The sequence below is a fragment of the Augochlora pura genome, chromosome 4, assembly GCF_028453695.1.
Source record: "Augochlora pura isolate Apur16 chromosome 4, APUR_v2.2.1, whole genome shotgun sequence".
NCBI lineage: Eukaryota > Metazoa > Arthropoda > Insecta > Hymenoptera > Halictidae > Augochlora > Augochlora pura.
In genome coordinates, this window is record NC_135775.1 from 13533739 (window position 1) to 13551217 (window position 17479).

Sequence of the window (17479 nt, forward strand, 5' to 3'; positions counted from 1 at the left end):
AAAACGTGACAAACATGTAGGAAGATCTGTAAGGCGTAGGTGTGTGTCAAAAATGAGGTTTATTGATTCAAGAAAAGTGTCAAAAATTCAGATGAATCGTAAAGGAGACGCCTCTGACTACGGCAATGCCAAACCACGCAAATCCTCTCCGTCGTAGAACCATTAGAAAATGCTACATGAAATATCATTAGGAATGTAAAGATGGCAGCAAATTCTTTGCACGACAGCTTTTTTAAATCACAGAACATAGTTGAGGTCGACTGACGTAAATAGCTGCTATATTATAAATGCAATGGTTGATGGGTTCCGATAGAATTTAGCGTCACAACTGAGCAGAGGGATGCTTGCTTACATTCAAACAATTGTTTCGGTACATGCGCCGCGGGACTTTCGTTGGCACGGTCGGATATCACCCGTGAATAAAAAAAATTGCTTGCTGTATCATGTTACGGAAGTTGCATCGTTCATTAGTCTCAGTTTTTCGCCACTCCATAACAACTTTTAATAAACTGTAGAATAAACAACTCAATAGGATTGTTATAACAGAGTGAAATCTGCACGATCTGGATTCCGTATGTCGACGGAAACCAAAACAAATAACAGATGCAATAAATGAAATGACTAGTAATTACCTCTCATCCGTAACAAGCAACCAAGCAACGACTACGTCGCGATGCTGCAAGGGAAAGAACCGATGTAAATATGGCACTGCCAACTGTAAACAATAACAACTACACCCTGGTAGAAGTGATTATAAAATCTGTTTATTCAAAGAAATGTCCGCATAAAAAATTAAACAAAACGTCCAAGCACCAAGATGAGAGTTAGGTATAAAACATTAATCCGTTTAAACTCGAGTTCTTTCTATTGATGTTTCAGTTACTTTTCCACTAGAAATCAGTAATACTGAGCCAGGGTTACCTGCATATTGATTTTAGAAGCTGAGCAACAATTTTGAAAACTGGGATATGTGTGTCCTGTCAACTCTTTCCAGTGGGAGAGTCGGACAAATGTGTACATATTTTCAATTCTTTGTCAACATAATATATACATGCATGTACACATACACACGTATAAGAACAAGGCATCTAAAACTTATGTTCGTATTCATATTACATATTAATTAAATGCCTTAACACTTTCAGCGGCCCGACAATCGACCACTAAAATCCCCACATAGTTAAAACAGTTTAATTAATTAAAGCGAAACTATTATAGAAACTGGCATTAGAACTCTTTCGCATCAGAAATATTCTAGTCAAATTCAATTTGTTCAAATATATTGCAATAAAAATGAATTTTCAAAATTGGTCAGAAATTAGTGTCACTCATATTGAACTGACGCGCGGCGTTCAACGTATTAATAAGAATTATACCATCGCAAGTATATGTCAAATGATAGATTTGGTAAATTCTATTCCACTATTACTATTGACTTTATTCAGATAATTTCTCCGGAAATCATTAAATAAATTTCTTCATTCGTGCACATAATGATATAAAATATTTTATTAATTATATTTTCACCGTTTACCTGTTTAGTTTTTCACATTTAATATCTATTGTATCACGTTTTTACAGGTTCTATGACAACATAAAACAGAACTTTTTACTGGCACACTTTACACTTCCTTTCCTCGTTGTTAACAATTTTCTAATTATTCATACATACTAAGTTTCGTGGATAGTAAAAACGTTAAAGGAAGTAATTGATGTCGTACAATTCGAATTCATATTTAATTAAGTAAAATAGATTAATTTCTTGAAACGTCTGAGCTTGTTTTTATTGCGATCAGTATTAACATCTGAACGGCGAAACAGGATCAATTTGGATCCAAGCTTGAAAAATTGATATCTGAATATGAAATTACTAACATCTAATTTCAATGTTCGCACATTTCGTCTAAAAAAAATTGATAAATGAAAAGATAAATGATCATAAGTATAGTCAGTACTTTTTAATAAGAGAAGTCTATTGTTCGAGGGTTAAAATCATAGATTTTATTTGATATATTTATGTTATATTGTGATGTTGATAGTGTTGTCCAAATATTTACATTACAAATATATTTGTATTGTGAAAGAAATTAACACACACACACAAATGTTTGATATTCGTATAAACGGAGGATACGCGAGTCAATCCGCCAAGTTGTCCACTTCTCGGTGTAGTTGACTCTTACAAAAGAAGCCCCGTGCCGTATAACTAAAGTGTACTAGAGTCCTATCGTATGCAAACTTCATCTTGTTACGTATCTCTAGTGCAGTATTTTCCAACAAACTGTTTGTAATTACTATCTCGCATTGTCGGCGGAGGTACGTAGAAGAAAAACCTGTTCTATGCGAGGACATCGTATGCGAGTTCATGTTAATTTCAAAACTAAGTAGTAACATGCAGTTTGTTTACGTTCACTGGTGGTTAATATAGTAATAGACTAGACATCGTTTTGTGAAAACTTTACTTTATCTGATAATTACACAACTAACGAAAGATAAATAGAATGGAAGTGTTTGTTATTAACAAAACTTGCACCGTTTACGAAAGAGACACAAAAGATTTTATTCCACAGCTCTCCATAGGACTGAATAAAAGTTACATGGCATTTCTAGAGAAGTTAGCGTTATGATAAGCTTCGAACTTTCTATCGTTACTGTTTCCTCGTTTACCCGTAGTCGAAATCGTTACATTTACTCACGGATATCGTTCTTTTTTGTGGGATCTATTTCTATAAAGGTGCCGTTACGTAAATCTTAGCGATAACTTTTTTCAGTGAATTATGTCGAGTTTAACCTTTTAGATACGGCAGGATTTTGCGCAAATAAAGTTTTTCGTAACTAAATTACGATTTTCTCTTAATATATATTTTTTCCGGATATCTATATATAGTACTAATAACATATATTCTTTTCTTAATATATTGTATATACACACTTTCACTTTAATTGTTTGCTTTAATAAATAATAAAACAATTGAGTAAAGCACGAGCCATTCGCAAAAGCCACTATAGTGGCGCGTAGTATCTAAAAGGTTAAATTCCACCTAAATTTTTTCAGTTCAATCCATTGTCAAGGGACACGCACCTTCTGCAATAGTATTAGGATATTTGAATCTATTTCAAAGTTAAATATATTAAACTGCAATAATTCTAAAAATTATATCGTAAAAGAAAATTAAATTTTCTTCTCGTTGATATCTTTACAACGTTTTTACTTACACTTTGGTTTAATTTAGGTATCCGTTTTGTCAGTTTTTCTATTATTCCTGATCCTATTTGGTTCCATTCATTTTATAGAATGTTCTACATACTATGAAAATATATCGGAAAATGAAACGTACCAAACGAAGAGTATGAAATGAATTCAGCATACGTTTCCAATGAAAAAATATGATGAATGATTGAACTAATTTTATGCCTGGCACATATTCATAAGTGTGGATTTTATGGATTAATGTAAAAATAGAGAAGCTAAAATATGAAATTGTGGAGACATAAGACAAAGGGCATAGCCGATTAAGATGGTCAAAACTGCCCGTAAAGGTTTTTCAATGAGTCATATACCGTTCGATAGCTGACCAAAAAAAAACTAAAATATGGGAAATTTTTACATTAATTTCCTGATAAGGTACTATCACGGCTAGCGTACTTAATTTTTCTCAGATTTTTTGCTCACCTGCAACATTGTCAGAATCCTTTTTTATGATTTTCTTTCATGAGAAAGTTTTCTTTCGTGCAAACGGCCAACGTAATTTACAATTTTCTTTCGACGAAGCTGTTATTGAGTTGATAATTTCCAGACATTACCAGCGTATGTTCTGAAGGGTACTTGGGTCGGATTCATCGGCCTTTCGTCACTTGGGACCGGCGCGGTTGATCCGAAGAAAAGTCCCACGTTGTCACGATAAACACATCCCCTCCTGTCACCTCGTCGTTCCGAAGACAAGCACGTTTAGGGGGTAAGAAATAGGCGGTGAATCGGAAAAACGAACAGCACTGATTGGGAAAGACCTAGCGCGTAGGTTAGCCAGTCAGGGTTGTTTCGGAATTTTACCATTGCAAATGCGAAGTTATAGTTTTTAAGTAAACTTCACTTGGCCGCGACTCGTCCAACGATAAACGTCGCGAACGTTCACTCTTTTGTATATTTTCACACGATTTTGTATATACTCCTTGTATATAGTTTGGAGTATATATGTACTCCAAAGAAGTAACACCTTGTAGCGCCCAGTCGTGCGCACAAGAGAAAGTCTCTTCTTCGTGCAAATAACGAACGTAACTTACGACTCTCGTTCGACGAAGCTATTTTTGAGTCGACATTTTCCAGATCTTTGCAACGCATGTTTATTAGAGTCTTTTCCGAAGGTCCTCAATAGCAAACAGAGACCGTCGTAAATTAAGGGATTATCTGAAGGGCACTTGGGCCGGACGCGCATCGACTTTCGTGCACGTGGGTCCAGCACGGGTGGCCTGAAGAAAAGTCCCACGTTCGCACGGTAAAACGCATCCCCTCCGGTCACCTCGCCGTTCCGAAAACAAGCACGCCAAGGGCGTAAGGAGTAGGCGGTGATACGGAAAAACGAACAGCACTGATTGGAAAATACCCAGCGCGCGGGTTAGCCAATCAGGGTTGTTTCGGAATTTTACCAGGGCAAGCGAGAAGTTATAGTTTTTAAGAAAACCACTTGGTTACAACGCGTCCTACGATAAACGTCGTGAAAGCACACTCTCCGTGAAGACATACCGAGTCAGTTAGCCACAACCTCAATCGCGTGCATTTCAAATATTTACAAAATGTCTGAACGTCTCGTTACAAGGTGTACAGGGTGTAATCGGGTACTTCGAACATTGCGTGGTCAGAGGAAGATAATACGTACATCACTGGAGGCTACGAAATTTTCAAACATTTTTGGAAAAGTGGTAACTGTTGGTGATATATTTTGTTCAAAGTGCCGTATTTCGTCATATTTCCGCAAAGAAAGTGTGCGTAAGAGAGCTTCCCAGCGACCGCAGGTAACAGTCTAGAAAAATCTGAAAAAATTTTATAACATGCGGCTTGATGTCTAAAATAAGCCACATTTGTTTCAAAATTTTAGAAAGCTGCTAATTGGGGAGAAATGCAGGAAAACCGCAAAATCTAATTTAACCTGTAACTACCCTTACGGACAAGTTATAGGGTTAAAATTTTGCACAGATGAGTTTTTTTTGGTCAGCTATCGAACGGTACAGGACTCATTGAAAAACCCCTACGGGGAGTTTTGATCATCTTAATCGGCTATGCGCTTTAATAATACTATTACACTATTTGCAACTTGCAATCGTCTTGAAAAATTTGTATTTTGCGTAAAGATCCGCAGTCCACTCATAACTTAATATATATTTTCGACAGTATGATGTCATCAAATTCGCGGACATCGTCTGAAGTGAATGGAAAATTACAATTTATACTATTACGTAAGCAGGATCCCCAATGCTTTTGACATAATAATAAATAAAGGTAGTAAACGAGCGTTGCTTCTTTAATTGTTCTGCAGGGAAATAAGAAACGCCAAACGAATATCCGTCTACAAATAATACTTCAGTAACAAAAGTATACAAAGTGGTTTCGCTGTGGATCAGATAGGTTCAATTTACGTGTAATTTACGTCCAATTTACTTACACCTAAAGCTTGCAATTCGCAGCGAACGTTGCAGATTCCTCAGTGGAGACTACCGTCGAAACAGGCATGCACTATCTACAATACAAACTGCTGTCCACATTGTTATAAGCCTGCAGAAACTCAAATTTCGAGTATTGCATTAAGCTCCATATAGTCCTGATCTTTACCTTCAAGATTAACACCTTTTGGGCTTTAGCCTTAAGGGTTCCAAACTCTCAACAAATCGTGAAAAGCGTTGCATTTCTGACCCACCTCTTAACAGGAAACATGTTTTCCTCAGGATATAAAGAAACTTTTGTGACGATGTAGCAAATGCTTCGGAAAAAGGAAACCTTATAATTATAATACTTTACTGCTGTTCTACCAAAGTTTCTAAGTTCATAGCGAAACATTTTATATAATTTTGTAATATACCATAAAATATAAATTTTTGATGTTATAAATTTTATTCGACAAGCAAGTACTAATTCTTTCTTTCATACGTATTCTACAAATTTAATAGCCATTAACGGTAACATGTTGCACGCTTGCAGAATTTGAAATGTCTTTAAAAATTGAAATTTACCTCAAGTTCCTCTAGACAGAAATACAAAATTTTCTCAAACACAAGCAGCATCAATACGACGACGTTGCTACTATCTGTTGTCGAAACGATCATAAAACTTATAATTGTAAATAAATATTATACATTAAAAAACGATTTGTCAGTAATACATACGTAAGAGTGTAAATACACAGACAAATAAAAAATGTTGTTGGCTAAAACTTTATTCTAATGATAACAGTAAGAACAATTACTTGTTATTAAACACAATGTTAATCAATCATATTTGTTTCTTCTTCGAGATTGTCATTTTTCGATGAATTATTGTCAACTAGTATTTATTATTAGTAGAAAATTAGAATTAGGATTAGAAATTTTTCACGTTTTATGCACGTGGACAGGAATTGCAAGCTACATGAATGCTGCGATTTTTACTTGAATTCATTGCTTACTTAAAGCAGTTACTAAGAACTCGACTGCCCTTTGTCTAAAATAGAAATTGTCACAGTTAATTAAAAGAAACGTTTAGACCTCACGCGACAAGGAAACACTTCTGTGCTTACATTCTCTCCCTTACTAGTTGGCCCAGTGCCGTAGGTATTGGTCGCTATTAGCCGAAAACTGTGACAAAAATCGCTGTCAGCCAATGGCGACCGAAAGTGGCGGCAGTGGGACAGCTAGTAAGAGGAAGAGGAGCGGCGCGGCGGTGCCTTCTTGTCCTGTGAGGACTATATGTTACATGAAAATACCGTTCTCCCTTTAATAATTGTAACAAATTTTATCTTTAAATTCTTCTGCTTTTACGACTTCGTACATGTTTGTATTCGTTATAAATGTATGAAATCCGCAGTGTATTAACGATGGTATTCTGATTTTACTGATAATGTGCGACGTTGTGCAAACTATAATCGGCATTCCGAGAAGCGAAAGTAGAAGTGATATATTTGTTCTCTAGAGACGATAATGACAAGTCTGCATTTGTCTCTGACATCTAGCTGTAGAAAAGATTCTGTGGAATAATACGTGAACGTTTATTAGTGAAGAGAGTATAAGGGGCTCGTTTGTAAATGGAACTGGTAGAAAGACTCATTAAAATGGACGAATTCGCGTAATGCGGAAAATAATAACGCAGCAAGAACTCCGAAGGCACAGTGAAATTGCTTAACCATTATGAAAAAAAACGACTTTTCATTCTTTCGCCAGCGAGTAGCGAGAAAAGATGAACATTCACCTCATTTCCCATCATATCCTAGCAGCTTCGGTTTTTCGTGGCGTTCCGCGCCTGAAAACGGACACATTATACCGCCTGCTCTCTCGCCTCAAAGAGTGCTACCGCTCAGAAATAACGAGAATGTAATTTTCCGGGACGGGTATTATTATCATCGACAGGATACAACTCCTCCAGCGACTCGCCGCTGCTGTTTGCCTTGTTCTTCGTGTTTTGCATATTCGGATGTTCAGGCTGCGCGTCCGTCCCTATTTCCCGTTACTTTTGTTGAAACGCACCGTTGCGACTCCCATCTCGCTTCGTTACCACAAATTCTTCCATGAGTCGCGTCGTGTTTCTCTCTTGTCTCCCGCGATCTAAATCTTCGTTTCTTCGCATACATTTCATAGTTCGGTATGGTGTAACTTTCTGCGAACATACGCTCTCTACTCCTTTCCGAATGCTTTTCGACGCATTTCTCATTATGTGACATTTATTGAAATCAATTAAACGGGTACCTTGATTATGTTGTAATTACGACTTTCTGACATAACGCTTTTTGAAGTTGTACTGTACTCGAACCATTGAAACGATTAATCAATATTGTTACGATGGAATACGATAATTAAGCGTCGTACATGTGTAGCGATTATGATTTTGTGTTTTGTGTAACGAATGCCGAATCCATTTCGTGAATGTGACTATTTAAAAGTGTAATACATAGCACAATGTAAATATGTATAAAGAATTTATAGCTTTCTCTTAACGACATTATCATCACAATTTATATGAGAATACGATATGGTTAACCCTCGGACGCGCTTCATTTCCACAACGACGACTATACATATATACATGTATATTTGAAGACATGTATCAAAGTTCTGAGATTTATTCAGCTATTCTTCAAAACATATTTTTGAAGATATTTCTTGCAGACCATTAGCCTTTTTATTGTTCCTAATGCAGCAGCAATTTATGTTATTTAATTGAGAAATTAAATAAATGATTTAAATTAAATACATATATGATTTTGAATTCGTAAAACCATATTATATTACCATATCAGTGATATGGTATACATCCATTATATGTACACATATTTGGAATACTTATAACATTGTTAGTTTTATGCATTCAAACAAATTGTTTTCGTACACACGTTATAGAATATTCGTATTTCAAGAAACTGCAAATAAGAAATTAATTTTTCGACGGTTCAAGATAAGAATACGTCTTTAAATTTTAATCACACCATCTATTTTCTATAATCAATTTGTATTTTACATTATATAAAAAAGTATACAGTATAGTAAATTATAAACGAAAGTATCTAATGAAGTCTGTATTACAGACTGTTACGTTATACATTTTTTCTCCACGGAGTACACACGTAAACACTTGATGAAATTTTATTCGACAATGACAAAGAGATGATTATGTAATTACAAACTGTTTCAAGTCTTTCAAACTCTTGACTTTCTGGAATTAATTTTTTTAGTGGCATTCCTTCCGTTTGCCTGTGAAGTGCTCCTAAGGTGATACCTTCTCGTAACTATTCAATTCGTTTGCGATTTCTGTACAGGGTGACTCAGACTTCTGTCGTTTGTCAAACCTAGTATATTCAGATGTAATCTACGAGTAAAATACTTTTTCATTTAAAAAATTCCAACAAAACTCAATTTTCATTAGAAAATTCTAGGAGACATTTTAACATTCACTTTCATAAATATGGAGAATGAATAATAATTATGAAGATAATAATTGTAACTATAATTATATATAATATATAATACATATAATTATAAACATAATTATTATAGTAATAATTATAAATAATGAACATCTGATTTTACAATAATTGATTCCTTCCTGTCGAGCTTCATTAATAAGAACAAATTAATAGCAACAGCACATAAAACGTGAAGCAATAATAACAACAGGGTTGTGAAATATCTACCATAATATTAGCATAAAAATTAAGATATTTAATTTAAACATTTAATTAACTTAACGTTCTTTTTGTTACAATTTTTCAAGAATGCAGAATAAAGAAGTGCTTTAAGTGAAATAATTATTGGGTTTGAGAACATCTTTTCAAATATCATAAAATAAACTAAAACTGTCGATAATATTATTGACAATTATTCACCTCTATTAGTTATCTCTCATTCCACCATGTTCCTATGATACATCATCACGATCTCTTCTACAGTTTGAGGCTTCTTACATCATCGGAAACTGCAAAATTTAAATTTTATATACATATAGTATTTGCAAATTGGATTTTCTATGATTTACAATATTTCACATTATTTAAAGGTTTGAAATCTTTTGTTCATGTGAAACTTTTTTTGTCCCTGTTCTCATAAATTATCTTGACGCTATTTAACGAATAAAATCTGGACACCCTGTATATACCGTTCTTAAGAAGTTCTTATAGTTTGGAGGGTCGACAAAGTCGATTCTGTTAGATCTTCCAACCTCTTCGCTGTTAAGAATGTTCTCTCAAAGCGATTTTATGCACTCGAGCATGACTGAGTAACGAAGTGATCTTGATACCTACCGCTCCAAAACACATGATGTATCGAGTAATTAGAGCATGAGGTGCTGTTACATAAGGAACTTTCGAAGAAGCATCGCTACGTATAGCGCTCACCTTAAATAATGTAGTCAGTAGGCAAACATTAGTTTGGATATCTATTACCATAAACAGGAAGTTAATAAATCATCTTAACGTTATTACGACACTCTCTTTTCGTAGGTGAAGTCACTTTAATGGGTTTTTAACACTTCCGTAATACACGTGTTTACTTTCCGAGTTCATAAACTGTTGTATATATAGTTATTGTTCACACGTCAATGATTTAGATGTAGTTCTTATACAAATACTGTATACAACTACTTACAAATGTTCAGAAACATATCTATCATAGACTTTGATCATCCAAATTGATAATTAATATCTTTTTACCTTTGATAGATAATTAATCCTCGAATAACTGACGTAAATGAGCTACACAACAAGTGGACATCGGGTCACTTTTGACCCGAACTTTTCGTATACTTGCTTTGTACTTGAATTTTTGGTACATTATGTTATATTTATGATCACATCTGATGATCTTTATAACATGAAGAGAAGAGGAGTTTGTTAACAGAATTTAAAATTTAATCAAAATATTTTCCAGTTTCGAGACAACGCTGACCCATTATCGGTTATGCGAGGGTTCATACAACAATATAACATGATAGGTCGAAGTTTTATCGAGATCTTTCTATTGTTTCATCGTCATTACTTCGACAGAAATTGAAATTTATCACTTCAAATTTTTAGCGAAATTCAGTTCAATTAATCGCTACTATTAATTGTTACTTTCAAGTGTTATAATTTTGCGAGGAAGAATCGCAGCCAGATCTTTTTCATTTAGTTAACACGTTGACTGGCATGCTACTTTGTAAGAAAATCTCCGTCAGGCCATGCGCGATGCTATACAGCGCGTCCTTCAGACTGAAGTTCGAACGCTATAAGATCGGCGAGCTTCTTAACACTAGATTCACAAGACCAATCAAAATGGCTGGTTTTGCAATTTCAATTCAAAATTTTTACCGCATGTAACATTTTCTTTCCGAAATGATGTCATGACTTTTGTAGCCATAACTAAAGAAACTGTTTTATGAACTTTATATTATTTTATATGTGTTCGTAACAAATATATTTTTTGTTATTGACACTTGTACAAGAAACAGTCAAAATGGTTGGTACATGTTTCTATGTGTTGAAATGACATTGGGCAGCTAAAACAATTGATAAGTACTGCAACGTTTTTTCGGAACAGAATATATGATTCCGGAAAATAATGATTCTGATGCATGTTCGGGGTTTCTACAAACAATTAAGCGTTTGATTAATTGATAACGTCTATAAATCTAATTTTGTATTATAATTAATATTATTCAACTGCTTTTTCATCTTCGAAAAAGATTGGGTAAAGTCCGTGCATTTCGTCAAAGTTGGCAATTTTTAATATGAACTGGTTTAATATGAACTGGAATGGTGAGAGCCCCTCAAACTTAAAATCAGAGAACTGTATCTGAAAGTAGAAATTATAAAATTCAGTTTTTAAAAAATTATCATTTTACGATGATTTTTTGCGAAGTTATCGTCAGTCAAAGTTGCCCACTTTTTATCCAAAATTTTTTTATGCTACAATTTTTTTAGCAGTACATATGTCTGCAAAACCATTAATATCTTTACTGTATCTGCTTTAAGGCTTCTTTTAGACTAATACATTTACTAAATCTTTGGCACAGATTTATGCCGCTTCTTCTAAAACGTAAAAAAAAACGAATAGCTTGCCATTAGTAAGCATTACCCGTCCAACAGTAGATAATGCCAGTTGAATCGATGGTAATTTGTCTGGCTATGTAGCATTGCTAAGTGGGTGCTTGATTACATGTGGCAATCTAGTGCACTGCTGGCTATGGATCGGACGTCTTATACATATTAGTCCTCTGACTGCGAAATATGTATACGTGTACGTTCATGTATTCGTTCAAACATTATTAATCCATTAATATAATACATGTATGAAATAATACGTATAATCACAAAAGTCTATATACTTAAGAAAGTCTTTAATATGAAGATTGCAAACGCATAATATTCATTTATTGATCAAATTATTCATTTATTACTTAAAATTGGCGAATTGCGAATGAATGACGACGTTTTTACACTTATTTACATAAAATATAATCGAAAAGTGAAAAATATAAAAATCTACAACCATTATCACAGATATTATAAAAATATGTACATCAAATTCATCATTACATCAATGGTAATTATAAAAACGAAGATCTTTAATCTTGTTAGTTTTAATGGACATTATGTATATTATGGAACATACTTTATAGTTAATATTGTACAGCGAGAGGGGGAGGGGAAGGGGGAGAAGAAACTGTTCATAAATAAATAGAAATTTGAGAACAAATGCCTAAAAATTGAGAATACATTTTAAATTATACAAAATGAAACAATTAGTTTTAAAAAAATTTAATACATACTTTCCATTTCCGTAGTAGATTCGAAAATATTTCACGTCATCAAATCTTGTTAAACATATTACGCATCATATAGTAACCTAACAAAGCTGTTTTGCAATCTTTATTATTTAACGATGTACAATATGCGTAACAATGCATCTCAGAAGCTGACACGCAAACGTAGCGCCGCACAATAACGTGGTTTTTTATTACAGTGCACCGCAGACAAAAGATTATTAAAGCCCAAATATGCTGCATTGTTAACAATGTTATATAATACTCATGTATATAATCTTAATTGACAGCATCATTGATCCCGACCATGGTTAAAATTTGATGATTTTTTACTTAACAATGGAAGTGAAGTAGAGATCAATACACGTACAATTCGAATATTTTCAATACTTCACTCGCTTTTAATTAGAGAATAAAGTGTTCGAACAGAGCATTGTTTGTTTTCGGAAAAGTACTTTCTAGAAATGAATATTCAAATAAAGTTATAATAATAATAAACTATAGTAAAATGAAATCATTAGTGTCATAATAAACTTTTAATAAGATTGCCACTACCGTATGATATTTCTAACGAAGTGATTATACAGGGTGGCCCCAATATAAAAGTTTAAAGGTATTATTTATATATGTATTGTATAAGAAGCATTCTTCAGTCTTTTATCAGTTTCTGCTGGAAATGAAAATAACCGGGATGATTCGAATAATATGCTATGGTATGCCGTTTCGATCCAAAAGATTATGTAAGTTGTCACAAAATTCATGTCACACCAGAAAAGAGGCACTTCTTGAGATAATTTAAAGTACCTTCTTTCTTAACGAAAATTTTTTCCGCGATGGAGTTTATCAGTTATTAACAAAAAAACATAGACCAATCAGAGAATGAGTATGTTTGTGACATCGCCCCTCGGCAATTATCACGTGACAATTACTAACGCTTCAAAGCACATCAAATACACTTGTGCTCTGATTGGTCTGTGTTTTACAATGTACTAAATAACTTATAATATGATATATACAGCATATACAGGGTGTTCATTTGTAGGTGAAAAGTTGTATGATTTCATGGGACGAATATAAAAATAGGATAACATGGTCTTTCAGTTTAAGACGAGTTTTCAAGGTGAATGTTGATTATTTCAACGCGATTTATGGTATTCAAGGTCATCTAAAAATCATGACATTATATTTGAATTAATTCGTTTCTGTATGTTAAAATATTATATTAACAAAAATGTATCGAATCATAAAATCATGAAATTTTTGACATACACATTTTTTTCTGACATCACACATAACAGAGATATTACGTGTACTCAAGATAAAATGAATATCCTAAATAAGGTAACGAGGACATCATTTCTACGGAACATGTATTAATTACTCTTACAACATATATCGCTGGTTGTCGCTAATAGGTACTTATTACGGTAATGATTACTTCATTATCACCAGTTCAGAGTTCAAATTTATGTATCAGTGCATCAATTGTAATTAGTAACGTTATACAACGTTACGAAAATGTAAGCTTGCCGTTAGTTGACGGATGAAACGGCGATACCAAATCAGCTTCAAGTTACCTATAATCTTGTTAAACGTACGGACACACTACATCCCATTCGAATCAGCGATTTCTCCTCTGGCATTAGATGCGGTTGATGATTACATCGTCGTGGATACGACTAGCTTACCAATTTGCGGCTGTTAATTGTACACTAGGTGGTTCCGAAGTACGTCGTCGGAATGTGGAAACGGAGGTTACGCTTAACGGATTATGTGCTCCGTTGGGTGGGAAAATTTCAGCACGGGGTCTGCGATGTCACAACAGCAACAAAACGAGGATTCAACGATGATCTATTAGTGTAATTTGGATCTACGTGTTTTCGTAAATTTATTCGAAATTATACATCGGTATGTTTAAAAGGAGTCGCATCCTCGACTATTGTAAATTCATGTGTCAAATTTAGCGCGGTTATAAATCCCGTTTGCGACAATATTAACCCTCTTAGTGCCGAAGAACGATATATCGTTGTTGGCTACTCTTGAAAAAATATTGTTTTCTTATTATTTTTATTAAAGAAGAATTTCATTTCTTATTTCTCCTCCCTTTTTGAATTTGATAATTATTAAATTTTACAAAATTCTTGCAATTTCTTTCCGAAACCTTATCAAACTATATCAAACAAGTTTTGTACATTTCGCTCGTATATACAGGACTCTTGCTCGGCACTAAGTGGGTTAAAGGTCACTGACGAAGTTGGATAGTTACAACGCCTCCTTAAAACGAATTTAACCCTTTGCGGACGAGAGGCGACTTCTTGGTCGCCACGTTTCGAGTGGCAGGACGAGTGACAATTGAAAGATGACAGTCGGTGTTTATGTTAATTATAAGTTATAAATTGTTTATAAATTGTAAAATTTTACATAATTGTATATAATTGTTTATAACTGTATGTGATTTGTATATATCTATTATATAAAAATAAGTCGGGTTTTCCTTCCTGACGCTATAACTCCAGAACGCACGAACCGATTTCCACGGTTTTGCATTCGTTGGAAAGGTCTCGGGCTCCGTGAGGTTTATAGCAACCAAAATTCTGGAAAAATTTCAACAGAAAAGCAGGAAAACAGGGAAAATCATTTTTCACATACAGCGCCATCTCTGATACATAGCATGTACTACAAACCAATATGGTTTATAAAACAAAAAAATAACTTTTCTTCATCTTTTAATCCCCAAACGAAATGTTACAAAAAACGAAGCCATCTGGTGGCGAAACGGAGTTCGCCAGGTTTGCTAGTATTTTATATTTATATATAAATATATTTTATACTTATATTAATAAATATATATATTTTATATACATATGTATGTTCTGTTCGGTTTCGCTATTTCAGTTATTCTGTCGTGTCTGGTTGTATTACGTTCTTTATCGCGGCAGTTCGATTTTGTCGTGATTGATTATTTATGAAGTGCAGTGATGTTGAATTTTCGTATTGATATATAGGGTAGTCTTCATTTGTTAAAATTAAACATAGAAAGTGAAGTTCTTCAGATAACTCAAAAATGATTTCAATTATTCGAGCGAATTAAAATCAATATTCAGGAAAGCAAATCATTTTGTGTGAGATATCACAATATTAATTCCATTGGTCAAACTTATTAGGATTACAGAAAAACAAAACTACGATTACTGGAAAATTTATTTTTAATATCTGTTTTTCCGCATGTACACGAACTTTTTTCGATTTCATGCGGTTCCTAATAACTCTTTTTAGGTGACAGAGATAATAATGAAATGAGTTGTAGCGAAATGCGATATAAACTATTTATTTAAACAACTAGACTGTGAATTTCAGAATGGATGCTGACTGCGGGATGACTGGTGTGAGTGCTGTGTTTTGAGTAACGAGTGTGTTGTTGGCTAGGAGGTAATTTCGGTATGGACGTGAGTTAAAAATGAAACCAGCGTAAGGGAACGGTCGCCTTGATTGATTGGTTTAAAAACACGTCGAAATAGCAAATGACCGCCCCAAACTAATGGTCCCCAGCAGGTAAAATTCGCACCCTCGGGTAACGCACGTGAGGAATCCGATTGTCTCAAAGACTAACCGTAGCAGACAATACACCCGGAAAAGTGCAGATGGGGACATAAAATAATTGGATTAGTTTATGATTCGCCCTTCGGTAGGGAACAATATCAATTCCAGTAGTTTGTTTACTGTGAACAGTAGCTGAGCTTATTTTTCATTCCATGCGTGACTTATTCCCTTACTACTCTTGCCACTTAGCACAGAATAGGCCTAGATAACCTCGAATTTCAACTCATTGTTGTCACATTTTATAAGAGAGAGATATAAATATCTCTTTTTTGTTAACGTAGTCATCTCTAATTTGAACCATTTAATGACTTACTATGACGATTGCTATGCTTGCCGGAATATTTAGAACCGAATTATATTTACATTTGTAACATTTATTCAAACAACCGAGAGAAACTAACACGTGCAAGGTTTAACAGTTGTTGACTTTTCTGATTTATGCTCGTTCGATTAATGATGTGTTTGAACTGTTTTGTCAAATGTTTCCATACCCAATTAAAAATCGAGTCCGAACGCGATGGCATATTCGAAGGAAGATAACTCGTTCTCGTAAATAAATAAATAAACATCAAATATGTGAAGAATATTCATTCACAACAACCACAAATATAGCACGCAAATACCGTTTACATTAAATGAGCAATTTATGAAAATCGGAAACAAACGCACATTCGTCTGTATCAACTAAGCGTATAACTGCGTAAAGCTGCGAATTTCATACATATTTAACAAAAATGAGTACATCAAATACAGAATTGTAAATTCACGAGAACAATTTAAGGATATTTATATACTGTTTTTAAATTATCACCATTATTTAAAAAAGAAGACGTTTCATCTAAATTATATTACTTACGATTAACTTCAATAGTTTTTATTTCGCTTCAAAGTTCGCAATATACTTGTAATATAGCCCTTTACAACAGTAGGATCTTAAATTCAGCGCGTGTGAACGCTAGTTATTACGAAAAATTTATTTCTAAATAAACGTATATTTTAAACATAAGAAATCAATTTGCAAATATTTTATAAAAAATTTTATTTTGTTGAAAACAATTTTCTTATAATATATAAATATTTTATTGAATTGTATATTGAGCATTTTAGTTCAACAACTTTTGCCATCTTTCTGGTAGTACAACAGCACGGTTCTACGTTCATGAAAATTCTGACTTGCGCTTACAGATAACTGAGTCAAATGAATTTTGATATCCTTGTTCGAAGTAAATGTTTTATCGTTTAAAAAATTTTATAAATAGCAAAACAAATAAAGAAAGTTTTAGAATCTATAGAAACTAACGAGATCTACGAACTGCATTTCTTCAACTTCCGTTGCAGGTTCAGATAAAAAGTTGAAGAAATATAGTGTTTTTATTCTTTTATCATGTCAAACAATTGAAATTTTTG